The 12326-nt window shown below is 45.9% G+C and overlaps 1 protein-coding gene across 5 annotated transcripts in view; it reads right to left on the reverse strand.

The window, feature by feature from the left end:
* The window catches only part of PACSIN2 (protein kinase C and casein kinase substrate in neurons 2), a 169570-nt gene that overhangs the window by 122198 nt on the left and 35046 nt on the right, over positions 1-12326 (reverse strand). The window lies entirely within an intron of this gene.

Here is a 12326-nt window from a genome sequence, read left to right on the forward strand (position 1 = left end):
TCCTGTCTGGATGGGAGATGAGGGGGCAGAAGGGGTAAGGAGCTGGTCGAACGGACACAAAAATAGAGAGTGGAGGGAAGGAGTGTGCTGTCTCATTAGGTGGAGAGCAACTAGGAGTATAATCCAAAAAACCCACTGCCATTGAGTTGATTCCAACTCATAGCAAACCTGTAGGACAGAGTAGAACTGCCCTGTAGAGTTTTCAAGGAGTGCCTGGCAGATTCGAACTGCTGACCTTTTGGTTAACAGCCATAGCACTTAACCACTACGCCACCAGGGTTTCCTAGGAGTATATAGCAAGGTGCATATAAGTTTTTGTATGAGAGACTGACTTGATTTGTAAACTTTCACTTAAACCACAATAAAAATTAAAAAAGAAGAAGTACAGCCAGAATGCTCCTTAGAAGTGACAATGGTGAGACGTCAACTCATATACTTAGGACATGTTATCAGGAGGGATTAATTCCTAGAGAAGGACATCATGCTTGGTAAAGTAGGGGGTGAGTGAAAAAGAGGAAGACTCCCAAAGAGATGGACTGATAAAGTGCCTGCAACAATGTGCTCAAGGGTGGCAACAATTGTGAGGATGGGCAGGCCTGGGCAGTGTTTCATTCAATTATATAAACATAGGGTCGCTGTGAGTCAGGTGAAACTCGGTGGCATCTAATAACAACAACAAATATTCACTGTGTCCTTTGCAAAAAGAAGTCAGTGACAAAGTGGTCTTCACTTTAAAATCCTTCCAGGGAAAATGAAGCCTAAAGAAATAAAACTTTTCAAAAGTCTCAAACAAAGTAAACATCTTGGAATGAAGGCAAGACACAGGGCGGCCGATGGCAGTGTCCCACTGGACACAGAGCCTTTGACTGTGGTAAGGAAGTGTGCCAACACTGAGAAGTGACATCCAAACCACGAGGCTGTGGCCGGTGGTCTACCCGCTCCTCCCCACAGCAGCCCAGGTCAGGCGCCCACCCAACCTCCCTGGACCACTCTAGCCTGCCTACCTGCCCGGCTGCCCCCAGCCTCCCCACAGCCCTCCCTCTCTGCTCCAGGCCACCCTGTATCCCACTTCTCTTCATTTGGTAATTTCTGAGGGGCTGCAGGTTAATGCTCAACTGAAAACAATAAAAGGCAGCAGCACTACAAACCAGCATGAGCAGTATGACACTCGTTTTGTAAAAGCACACAGTTTTCTATCTATCTAGAAAGAACAGGGTCTGGGATCAGAGCTGTGCCCTGGGAAAACTGGCACCACAGCTCTGTACAAGTACAGAATCCTGCTCCAGTCTTTCTCACCTGGAGACCACGCTTGTGCCTGCTGAGCCTACCACCTCCCGGTGACTGAGACTTCAAGAATGCTTTTAAATAGCTGTGTGTGCTGCTTGGAACAGTATCTGCAGACACTGCCCATGCAGGTTTGCTGCTAATCCTGGGGCCACTCCAGACTCCTCCAGCCTCCAAATACATGCGCATACGCTCACTGACACAAACGTGTGCGCACGCAGACTGAAAGCCCACGAGAGGCTGGGAGCCCTGCTCGGGAGGCAATGGTCTTGTCTCCTCAATACCCCTGGCCCAGTGGCACCCTCAGAAGCTCAGGAAAGAGGCACACCCAGCACCCAAAGTCTTACTGACAGACAGCGCTCACCTTCAGAGTTTCTAGTTTACTGCTCAGTCTCCAATGGCCTCCAAACCACAGCACTGTGCTTCCTTTAAAAGTATACTGCTGAGCAAATACCCTGCGAAGCTGGACTATATGAAGAAGACTGGGGCATCAGGGTTGGAGGAAGACTCATTAAAAACCTGCGTTATGCAGATGACACAACCTTGCTTGCTGAAAGTGAAGAGGACTTGAAGCACTTACTAATGAAGATCAAAGACTACAGCCTTCAGTATGGATTGCACCTCAACATAAAGAAAACAAAAAACCTCACAACTGGACCGATGAGCAACATCATGATAAACAGAGAAAAGATTGAAGTTGCCAAGGATTTCATTTTACTTGGATCCACAATCAACAGCCATGGAAGCAGCAGTCAGGAAATCAAAAGACGCGTTGCATTGGGCAAATCTGCTCCAAAGGACCTCTTCAAGGTGTCGAAGAGCAAAGATGTCACCCTGAAGACTAAGGTGAGCCTGACCTAAGCCACGGTATTTTCTATCATGTCATATGCATGTGAAAGCTGGACAATGAATAAGGAAGACCAAAGAAGGGTTGACGCCTTTGAATTGTGGTGTTGGCAAAGAATATTGAATATACCATGGACTGTGAAAAGAACGAACAAATCTGTCTTAGAAGAAATACAACCAGAATGCTCCTTAGAAGCAAGGATGGCGAGACTGCGTCTTCCATACTTTGGACATGCTGTCAGGAGGGATCAGTCCCTGGAGAAGGACATCATGCTTGGGAGAGTACAGGGTCAGCGGAAAAGAGGAAGACCCTCAATGAGGTAGGTTGACAGTGGCTGCAATAATGAGCTCAAGCATAACGACTGTGAGGATGGCCCAGGACCAGGCAGTGTTTCGTTCTGTTGTGCAAAGGGTCGCTATGAGTCGGAACTGACTCGACGGCACTTAACAACAACAACCTCTAAGAATCAAGAATTAAAATACAAAAAATGCTGAAGGGGAACAGTGATATTTTGACCAAACATTTCCATTCTGCAAGAACCGCACACACCTGGCAGGTTTCTTATTTGCCCTCCAGGCTTCTCCGCTACCCTCCAAGCACAGCGATGGTGCGCTTCAAGTACCACCAAGGGATACAGCTAAGCCAGGCCCAGTGCAGCTAAGCTGGGGACAAGAGGAACTCTCAGGCTAAATGGGGGTCAAAGACACAAGATAAGGCGATGCTTTAAAAAAAGGACATTATAAAGAGGCACCTCTCTCTTCAGGAATGGGGCTGTCGTGAGTCAGAATCAACTCAACAACAAATACCACAACATACTCACTTTGGAGTCCCTGGATGGTGAAAGAAGCCCTGGTGGCACAGTGGTTAAGAGCTCAGCTGCTAACCAAAAGCCAGGAGTTCAAATCCGCTAGCCGCTCCTTTGAAGTCCTACAAGGCAGTTCTACTTTGTCCTGTAGCGGCGCTATGAGTCGGAATCAACTCAAGGGCAACAGGATTGGGTAGTGCGAATGGCGAACACACTCGACTACTAACTGAAAAGTCTGAGGTTAGAGTTCACCCAGAGGCACCTCAGAAGGCCTGGTGATCTACTTCCAAAAAATCAGCCACTGAAAACCCTATGGAAACAGTTCTTACTCTGACACATATTGGGTTGCCAGGAGTCAAAGTCGACTCAACAGCTACTGGGTTGTTGTTTTGTTTTTTTTTTCCACATACTCATTTTTCAGCCCTTCTGAAAATACACTTCAACCTCAAAACGCACTTCCACTTTTCTGAGATCCACCCATGCCCTGCCATATTGGTAATGCAGGCCTCTATTCACTCACCACGCAGCAGGGTGCCAGGGCCAGGGCACTGTTTACCCTCCAGGAATTCCCTGGCCCACAGAAAAGCCAGCTATTGACAAAGCAGGAAGAGACCTGACGGCAGCACTCCCAAATCCCCAGAAACAGTGAGAGCAATGGCCTGCGAGGAGGGCCAGGCGGAGGCCCCGGGAGACTCCTGGGGTTACTGGGAGACTTCTGGGGTTACTGCGTAGCTGGGCAGGAAGAGAAACGTCAAAATTCTAGAAATAAAAGCATCCACCTGGATCTCCAAGGTAGAAGCGGTAAGTGGGGATTTAATTCACTCTGAACCAGACTTAAGGAGACTTTTGTGCCTGGGGCCAACACAGAAGTGACTACCTCTGAGAGACAAAGCAGCCGGATGTCTACCCACAGTAGGGGGCAAAAACGCCTTGCACTTGAAGGTCCGCCCAGAGAAGCATCTGTGTGAAAATTTCCTGCCCAAGATGCCTTGCAACAAAACAACCGAAAGACAGAGAAAACCAACAGTGATTTTTAAAAGCAATCTAAAAAGAAGAAAAGAACAATCTAGGTTTTACTTGTTCTTCAGAACAACAGTTTCACGATGACGAACGGCCACGTTCCTTGATGGGGCAATCCCCCCCGAATGACTTCATTGCTCCTGTGTATCCAGTAATTGCAGCGTCTTGCAACACGCAGGTCAAAATTTCCCCAGCACTCTGAATTACGCAACCAGCAATCTCCAGGACACTGTCATTGCTCAACAGCCCCTCGGCTGACCCTTCATACTTTAACTTCACACAGGGAAAAAGGCTACAGGTGCTTTTTCCACTCATTTTCTTAAATGTGTTATTAAACTGGAAGCACTCCCAATATGCCTTAGAATTTACACATCTGAGAGCTGCAGAGCTTGTGGGCAAGCACTCGGGCCACCTTCATCCAGTGTGTCTGTTCTCTGTCCGGGTTTCGCAGGCCCCACACAGATGCCAGGGATGGTGTGACCCCTTTCCCCCTTCGCCCTTCCCTAGCACCCCAGGAGTGTGGGCTGCTCCCCTCTCTGAGCTGCCCCCCCACCACAGCGGGCCTGTTCTACTTAAATCGCAGGTCTCTGTCTGTTGCCCCAACCCCTTGTTTCCTGGCACCTAGTGCACGCTTAGCAACCAGGGGCACAGCACATGCCAAAGGAAGGAAGGAATAGACCCAGAGAGCCACGGCAGCCTCACCCCTGGGCACACATAGCTCGGGTGCTGATGCCAGTTCTCAGGAATGGAAGTCGGCTCAACTTACGGCCAGGCAGGCCCGGTAAAGACACCCGCTCACAGCCAGCCCCCTGTAGAATCCCAGTCCACTCACCTCTGAGTCTCACTTTCCTCCACTGCAAAAGCAAGACCAGCATAGGCTGCTGAGAAGATTCAACGAGATGAAGCACCTAGTCTGGTGCCTGGTAGACCACCGCAGTCTCCGCCCCTCCAAACCCCAACGTCCCTGCTTCCAGTTGCTCTCCTTCTGGCCCACCTACAATTACGTACAATGAACAACAATATGCCAAATCCACCTAGGGGCCGCTCTTCCCCAGGAGCACCAGGGCACTCGTGTATTGACTGAATAAGACTTTTATTCATATCCTTCCTATTTCCCAGCATTAAGGAAGGGTGCCTGCTCCCTCCCTCCACTGATCTCCGGAGAAGGCTCAGGCCTCCATTTCCATGCCTAGCTCCTCCCCTGTGGAGAGGGGGGGAGTAGAGTGCTCTTCCTAGAGGGTGGGGATAGCTGCCAGGTGCAGGCTTCTGGTTTGGGTGCAGATCATTTGCTCAAAGATCAGACACTGGGAATCAGGCTGCTAACTAAAAGGTCAGCAGTTCAAATCCACCAGCTGGTCCTTGGAAACTCTGTGGGGCAGTTCTACACTGTCCTATAGGATCACTACGAGTTGGAATCGACTAGAAGGCAACGGGTTTTTTTTCTTTTCTTTTTTTGGTTTTCTCCACCACTGATCAGTGCAAGGCTGCCAACTACAGCAAGTATATATCTGCTCTACAGACCCAGCGGATCTCTAAGCAGGCTGTGCTGGGGCCTAGGATATGGGTCAGCACAACATATAAGCCATCGCTGACCCTATCAGCTGCACGTGGAGTAAGGGTGGTACTATGGTCTCAATTTGACACTCCCGTATCACGCTGTCATAGATCTGAACCTAGCGGGGTTAACTTATTGACTGTGAGGATAGCACAGGACCGGGCAGTGTTTCGTTCTGTTGTACATAGGGTTGCTATGAGTAGGAACCGACTCCATGGCACCTAACAACAACCCCAATACTCAATTATTAGCATTCATTCAACATCTATCATATGCCCACCATAAAGTTAAGTGCTTTTAAGGGACACAGAGATTCATTACGCAAAGCCCCCATCCTCATGGTTTACCTATAAAGAAGATAAGACTAAAGGACTTCTATTAAAAGGTAAGGAGACCTGGTGGCACAGTGGTTAAGAGCTCGGTTGCTAACCAAAAGTTCGGCAGTTCTAATCCACCAGCCACTCCTTGGAAACTATGGGGCAGTTCTACTCTGTCCTATAGGGTCACTGTGAGTCAGGATCAACTCAACGGCAACAGGTTTGGTTTTGTTTCTTTTTTTTTTTTTTGGTATTAAAAGGTAGAGCGGCTTAGGGGGCAGTGAGTCTATGTTAATGAAGGAAGAAAACTCAGAAAAGGAGGGTGAGAATGGCTATACAACTCTAAGATATAATCAATGTCACTGAATTGTACATGTAGAAATGGTTGAATTGGTATGTGTTTTGTTGTGTACATTCTCAACAAAGTAAAAATAAAATAAAAAGGTAGAGAGGGGAGGTGAGGGCTTCCCCTTCTGGCGGTATGTTAACCAGGTACTATGAAGGGCCTTCCCATAACCACAAAACGATAAAAGCTCCTGGATAAACCATACAAACATAGCTTAACTGCTGGGCTTGCAAGAATGTAAGGAAATCTTCATAGAGAAAAAAAGAAAAACAACACTTTTAAGCAGAAACCAAAGTAAGGAGCTAGTGTCCAAACAGGAATGGAAAGCCTAGGATTACTCTAGGAGCAAATATGAAAATCAGGCATGGGACGACAGGACGTCGCCTCAGGCCCACGCCAGCCTGGAGGAGCTGAACCTGAAACCTCAGCCTTAGGAGGGACCCGGCAAGGGGGCTAAAGGGGTCTCTGCCAGAGGCAAGTGCAAATTCACCCTGGAGGAGACATCTCCAAATGAGGCCCTCGGGATTGCCAGATGGTGAGGGGCTCCTACTGGGTGGTCTTAATAAAAGACAATCCAACTCGCGGGGACTTAATCGACCATGAGCAAGGGTCAGTAACAACGGCAAGAAGGAATTTAGGCCCCCAGGGACTCCAGATATTAGAACTGTCAAATAGAGTACATAAAAGAACTTCAGCAGTGATGTTCAGAGAAACTGAAGACGGAATAAAAAATCACTAGCAAAGACCAAGGAGATTTCAAAAAGAACAAAACACAATTTTTAGAAGTTAAAAGTATAATTGTTGGCACATGCAACAACACGGATGAATTTCAAACGAGTCAAGGAAGCCAGACACAAACAGCCACACACTGCATGATTCCAACAACACAGCATCCTGGAGAGGACAAAGCTACAAGGACAGAAAACAGGTGATCAGTGGTTGCCAAGGGCTAGGAGTGGAGGAAGGGAGCTGACTGCGAAGCAGCATAAGGAACTTGCTAGGGTGACGGAAGTGTCCTATGTCTGAGGGTCGTTGTGGTTTCATGGCTATCATATGACCATCAAAATTCACAGAACTGTACGTGGAAACGCGAAAGGCCTGGAAATCTGCTTTCGTAAAGATTACAGCCAAGAAAAAAACTCTATGGAGCAGCTCTACTCTGTAACACAGGGGTAGCCGTGAGTCAGAATCGACTCAACAGCAATGGATTTTGTTTTACCTTATGTTTTGGTGTATCTAAAAACTTCACTGTAATAAACCTGACTTTAAGTAGATATTTAAAAATATATAATCATTGAAATTGATACCTGTGAATTGTGGTGCTGGAGAAGAATAGTGAATATACCATGGACTGCCAAAAGAATGAACAAATCTATCTTGGAAGAAATACGGCCAGAATACACCTTGGAAGGAAGGATGGCAAGACTATGTCTCACATACTCTGGATACGTTGTCGGAGAGATTGATCCCTAGAGAAGGATATCATGTTTGGTAAAGAAGACAGTCAACAAAAAAGAGGAAGACCTTCAACAAGATGGATTGACACAGTGGCTGCAACAATGGGCTTAAGCCTAAGGACAATTGTGAGGATGGCACAGGGCAAGGCAGTGTTTCGTTGTGTTGTACACACGGTCACTGAGTCGGAACCAACTCGATGGCACCTAACAACAACAAATCACTGAAATTAAAAACTCAACAAATGTGTTCAACGCATTCACAGTGAACTATAATGAAAAAGAGATTTTTTAAAAAAGACTCATGATACAGCCCCAAAGGACAAGCAGATGGACAACATGAAAGAGAGGTTAAGAAACTGGAGGAGGGATTGAGGGCTTCTAACATACCTCTAATTGGAGTCCCAGAAGGAAAGAGGTGAAATAATGGAAGAGGGGCAGCATTTGAAGAGACAATGGCTGAGACTTGTCTAGAATTGATGAAAGACATGAATCCATAGATAAAAGAAGCTACAGGCAGGATCAGTAAAGAGAAAACCACTCCCAGACATTATTGTGGTTAACTGTATGACAATGATCTTTAAGGAAAAAAGCCCTAAGGAAAAGACAGGGTTTTTTTTGTTTTTGTTTTTTTAAGAAGAACAATAAACTGACATCAAACTTCAACAGCAACAAGAAAAGCTAGAAACAGTGTCTTCAAGATGCTCTGAGAAGATAACTGTTCACCTGGAATTGTGTACCTGACTTAGTTACCCAGTGTTGCTGTAACAGAAATAATAAGTGTGTGGGCTGAACAAACAGAAGTTTATTTTCTCACAGTTTAGGAGGCTAGACATCCAAATTCAGGGCACCTGCTCTAGAGGAAGGGTGTCACTCTCTGTTGGCTCTGGGGGAAGGTCCTTGCCCCTTCAGCCTCCATTTCTTGGCTCCTAGGTGATCTCCATGTGGTAACTATCTTCCCCCATCTGTGATTTCTTGCCTCATTGCTTAAATCTCCTCTTTTTAAATCTCAAAAGAGACTGACTTAGAACACATCCTGAACTAATACTGTTTCATTAACGTAACAAAGAAACCCCATTCCCAAATGGGATTATAACCGCTATCCCAAAACCAGAGACCCTGGCGGCATAGTGCTTAAGAGCTAAGGTGGTTAACCAAAAGGTCAACCTAAAGGTCGGCAGTTTGAACCCACCAGGTGCTCCTTGGACTCCAAGCAACAGGTTTGGTTTTTGTTTCATCCCAAAACCAAGCCCGCTGCCACTGAGAGGATTCCGACTCGTAATGACCCTATATAGGGGTTGGGGTTTATAACACACATTTTTCGGAGACACAATTCAATCCATAACAGTACCTGAAAAAGCTATTTTTCAAAACCAACAAGGATGAAGACATTTTCAAAATAAAAAGAAACTAAGACTGTTAGACCTTCACTAAAGGATCTATTTCAGGAAGAGAAAAAATGACTAGGAGGGATATCTGAGTTGCAAGAAGAAAAGGGAGAAATTGGTAAAAATTATCAAGTGAAAACAAAGAGAAGTACAATACTTGACATTGACAGCAAATAAAGCAGGGGAGAGACTAGAGTTCACAGAAGGTCCCTGAACTTTTCAGGAAGAAGCATTACGCCATTGAGACTGCCAAGTAGGCGTGGTAAAATTTTAAGGACAACCTCTAAGAAGATCAGCAATAGACTGCACACCTTTCTAAAATGGAGGGGGCCACTACAATAAGAAATCTTACAAACAATAGTCAGAGGAGAAAAAAAGCAATAAACAAAGGGGTGCGGGAAATAAAAACAGAAGTAACATTGACAAAGTGGGTGAAATACACTAAGAGAGTATAAAACGCTAAGTGTATCAGTAATCCCAATAAACGCAAATACACTAAGAGAGATTGGCAAATTGGACTTTTTGAAAGATCTAGCTACATGCCTTTTACAAAAAAACTTCCCAAGTTGGTTCTAAAATGTATAAACCAAAAAAAAACCAAATCCACTGCCGTCGAGTCGATTCCAACTCATAACGACCCTACAGGGAAGAGTAGAACTGCCCCAATAGAGTTTCCAAGGAGCACCTGGTGGATTCGAACTGCCAACCTCTTGGTTAGCAGCCGTAGCACTTAACCACTACGCCACCAGAGTTTCCTAAAATGTATAGAGAAGAACAAATCATCAAGCCTGACCCAGAACCTCCTGAAGAAGAAAGTGAAGGGACTGGGTCTACCAGATGTCAAGACTTATTGAAAAGCTATGCAGAGAAAGACAAATTGGCCTCCCAAAGAAAGCTCAGAAACAGACCTATACATGTTTCTAAAGGTCCTGTAAGACAGAGGTGGAGTCCCAGGGCAAAGGAGGGGCTCCTCAGTAGTAATGCTGAGGGACTGATCATCCACGGGGAAGAAAATAAAGTTAGATCCCTACCTTACACCCAACACAAAAATCAACTCCAGATGGACTAAGGCTCAGCGTAAAAAGCAAAGCTTAAAAATTGCTCAAAGAAAATACAGAGGAATATTTTTATGGCCTCAAAGCAGGGAAGTTTCCTAAAAAGGCATAAAAAGTACCAATCATAAAAAAAAGATTAATATACTCAAAAGAAAATCTGTTACCATTGAGTCAATTCCAACTCATGCTGACCCTACGTGTGCAGAGTAGGGTTTTCACGGCTGTGACTTTTCAGAAGCAGACTGCCAGGCCTTTCTTCTAAGGTGTCTTCCTTCCAAACTGCCAATCTTTTTGATAGTAGGCGAGCGCTTAAACATTTGTGTCAACTACATTGAAATCTAAAATGTCTGTTTACCGAGAGACAACGTAACGAAAACGAAAAGATACACACAAACTGGGAGATGATATCTGGACCACATACAACCAATAAATTGGACTGGTATTCAGAATAAAGAACCAATACAAATCAATAAGAAAAATACAGACAACCCCAGAAAAATGGGAAAAGAACTAATCAGGCAGGTCTTCAAGGAGAACCTGTGAACTGCCAGTACCCAAGGGAAAAAGTGTTCATCCTCACCGGTAACCAGGCAGAGGGCAAGTAGGGCCAGGATGAGATACGATTTGATTGGCATGGATGGGTACATTTCAGAAGTGTGACAACGGCCAGCGAGGGCTCGGATGCCGGCCATGGGAGCTCACACACATGGCAGACGGGACAGTAAATCGGTGTGGTCACATGGCTGTAGCATTTCTGCATGGTGGTGTACGTGAGAGGGCAACGCTACCCTAGTAACAGACCTTACAGTAACAGGCGCACAGGGCATCAGGGGACCTACGTAAAGAAGGCTCACAGCCACAGCATTAACAATGGTCAAAAAAGTGGAAGACAGGGAAATGGACAAATGGTGGTACATGCACACAAGGGAATGCTATTTAGCAGTAAAAATGAATGAAAAAAGCAAGTTGCAGTTTTTTAAAAAGGTTTCCACCAAGTCACCTTTGACTCGTGGTGACCCCATGTATATCAGAGCACGACTGGGCTCTACGGGATTTTCAATGGCTGATTTTTCAGAAGCAGGTCATCAGGCTTTCTTCCAAGATGCCTCTGGGTGGACCTGAACCTCCAACCTTTCAGTCAGCAGCAGAGCACATTAACTGTTTGCATCACCCAGCGACTCCAAAACCAGCTGCCATCAAGCTGACTCAGACTTATGGCAACCCCACATGTCAGATAAAACTGCGCTCCATAGGGTTTCCAGTGGCTGACTTTTTGGAAGTAGATTACCAGGCCTTTATTCCAAAGCGCCTCTGGGTGGACTCAAACCTCCGACCTTTTGGTTAGCAGCTGAGTGCATTAGCCATTTGCACCAAGCAGGGACTCCAGGTTGCAGATTACTTATAAAACACTCCCTCTTTATAAAGCTCATGAACAAAACTGGAATATATTATTTACAGATACATACAGGCAGGTGCCTAGGTGGCAAGATTTGCACGCGACTGCTAACCTAAAGGTTGGCAGTACAAACTCCCTCGGCAGTACTGCAGAAGACAAGGCCTGGCAATCTGCCGCCATTAAGATTACAGCCAAAAGTCAGCACAACTGGACTAAGCCAAAAGCTAAGACGTTTCCTGAATACAACCAAATACTTCCAGAGACTGAGTAGCAGGGGCAGGGGTCTGGGGACCATGGTTTCAGGGGACATCTAGATCAATTGGCATAACAAAGTTTATTAAGAAAATGTTCTGCATCCCACTTTGGTGAGTGGCATCTGGGGTCTTAAAAGCTAGTGAACAGCCATCTGAGACATATCAATTGGTCCCAACCCACATGGAGCAAAGGAAAATGAAGAACACAAAAGACACAAGGAAAATATGAGCCCAAGAGACAGAAAGGGCCTCATAAACCAGAGACTCCATCAGCCCGAGACCAGAAGAACTAGATGGTGCCTGGCTACCACCAGTGACAGCCCTGACAGGGAAAACAAGAGAGTCCCTGACAGAGCAGGGGAAAAGTGGGGTGCAGACCTCAAATTCTAGTAAAAAGACCAGACTTAATGGTCTGACTGAGACTAGAAGGATCCCCAGAAGACATGCCACTGGACTCTCTGTTAGCCCAAAACTAAAACCATTCCTGAAGCCAACGCTTCAGACAAAGATTAGACTGGACTATAAGACATAAAATAATACTGGCGAGCTCAAGCAGACACGTGAGACTAAATGGGAAGGTCTTGCCTGGAGGTGAGACAAAAAGG

This window comes from Elephas maximus, chromosome 4, assembly GCF_024166365.1.
Source record: "Elephas maximus indicus isolate mEleMax1 chromosome 4, mEleMax1 primary haplotype, whole genome shotgun sequence".
Classification (NCBI taxonomy): Eukaryota; Metazoa; Chordata; class Mammalia; order Proboscidea; family Elephantidae; genus Elephas; species Elephas maximus.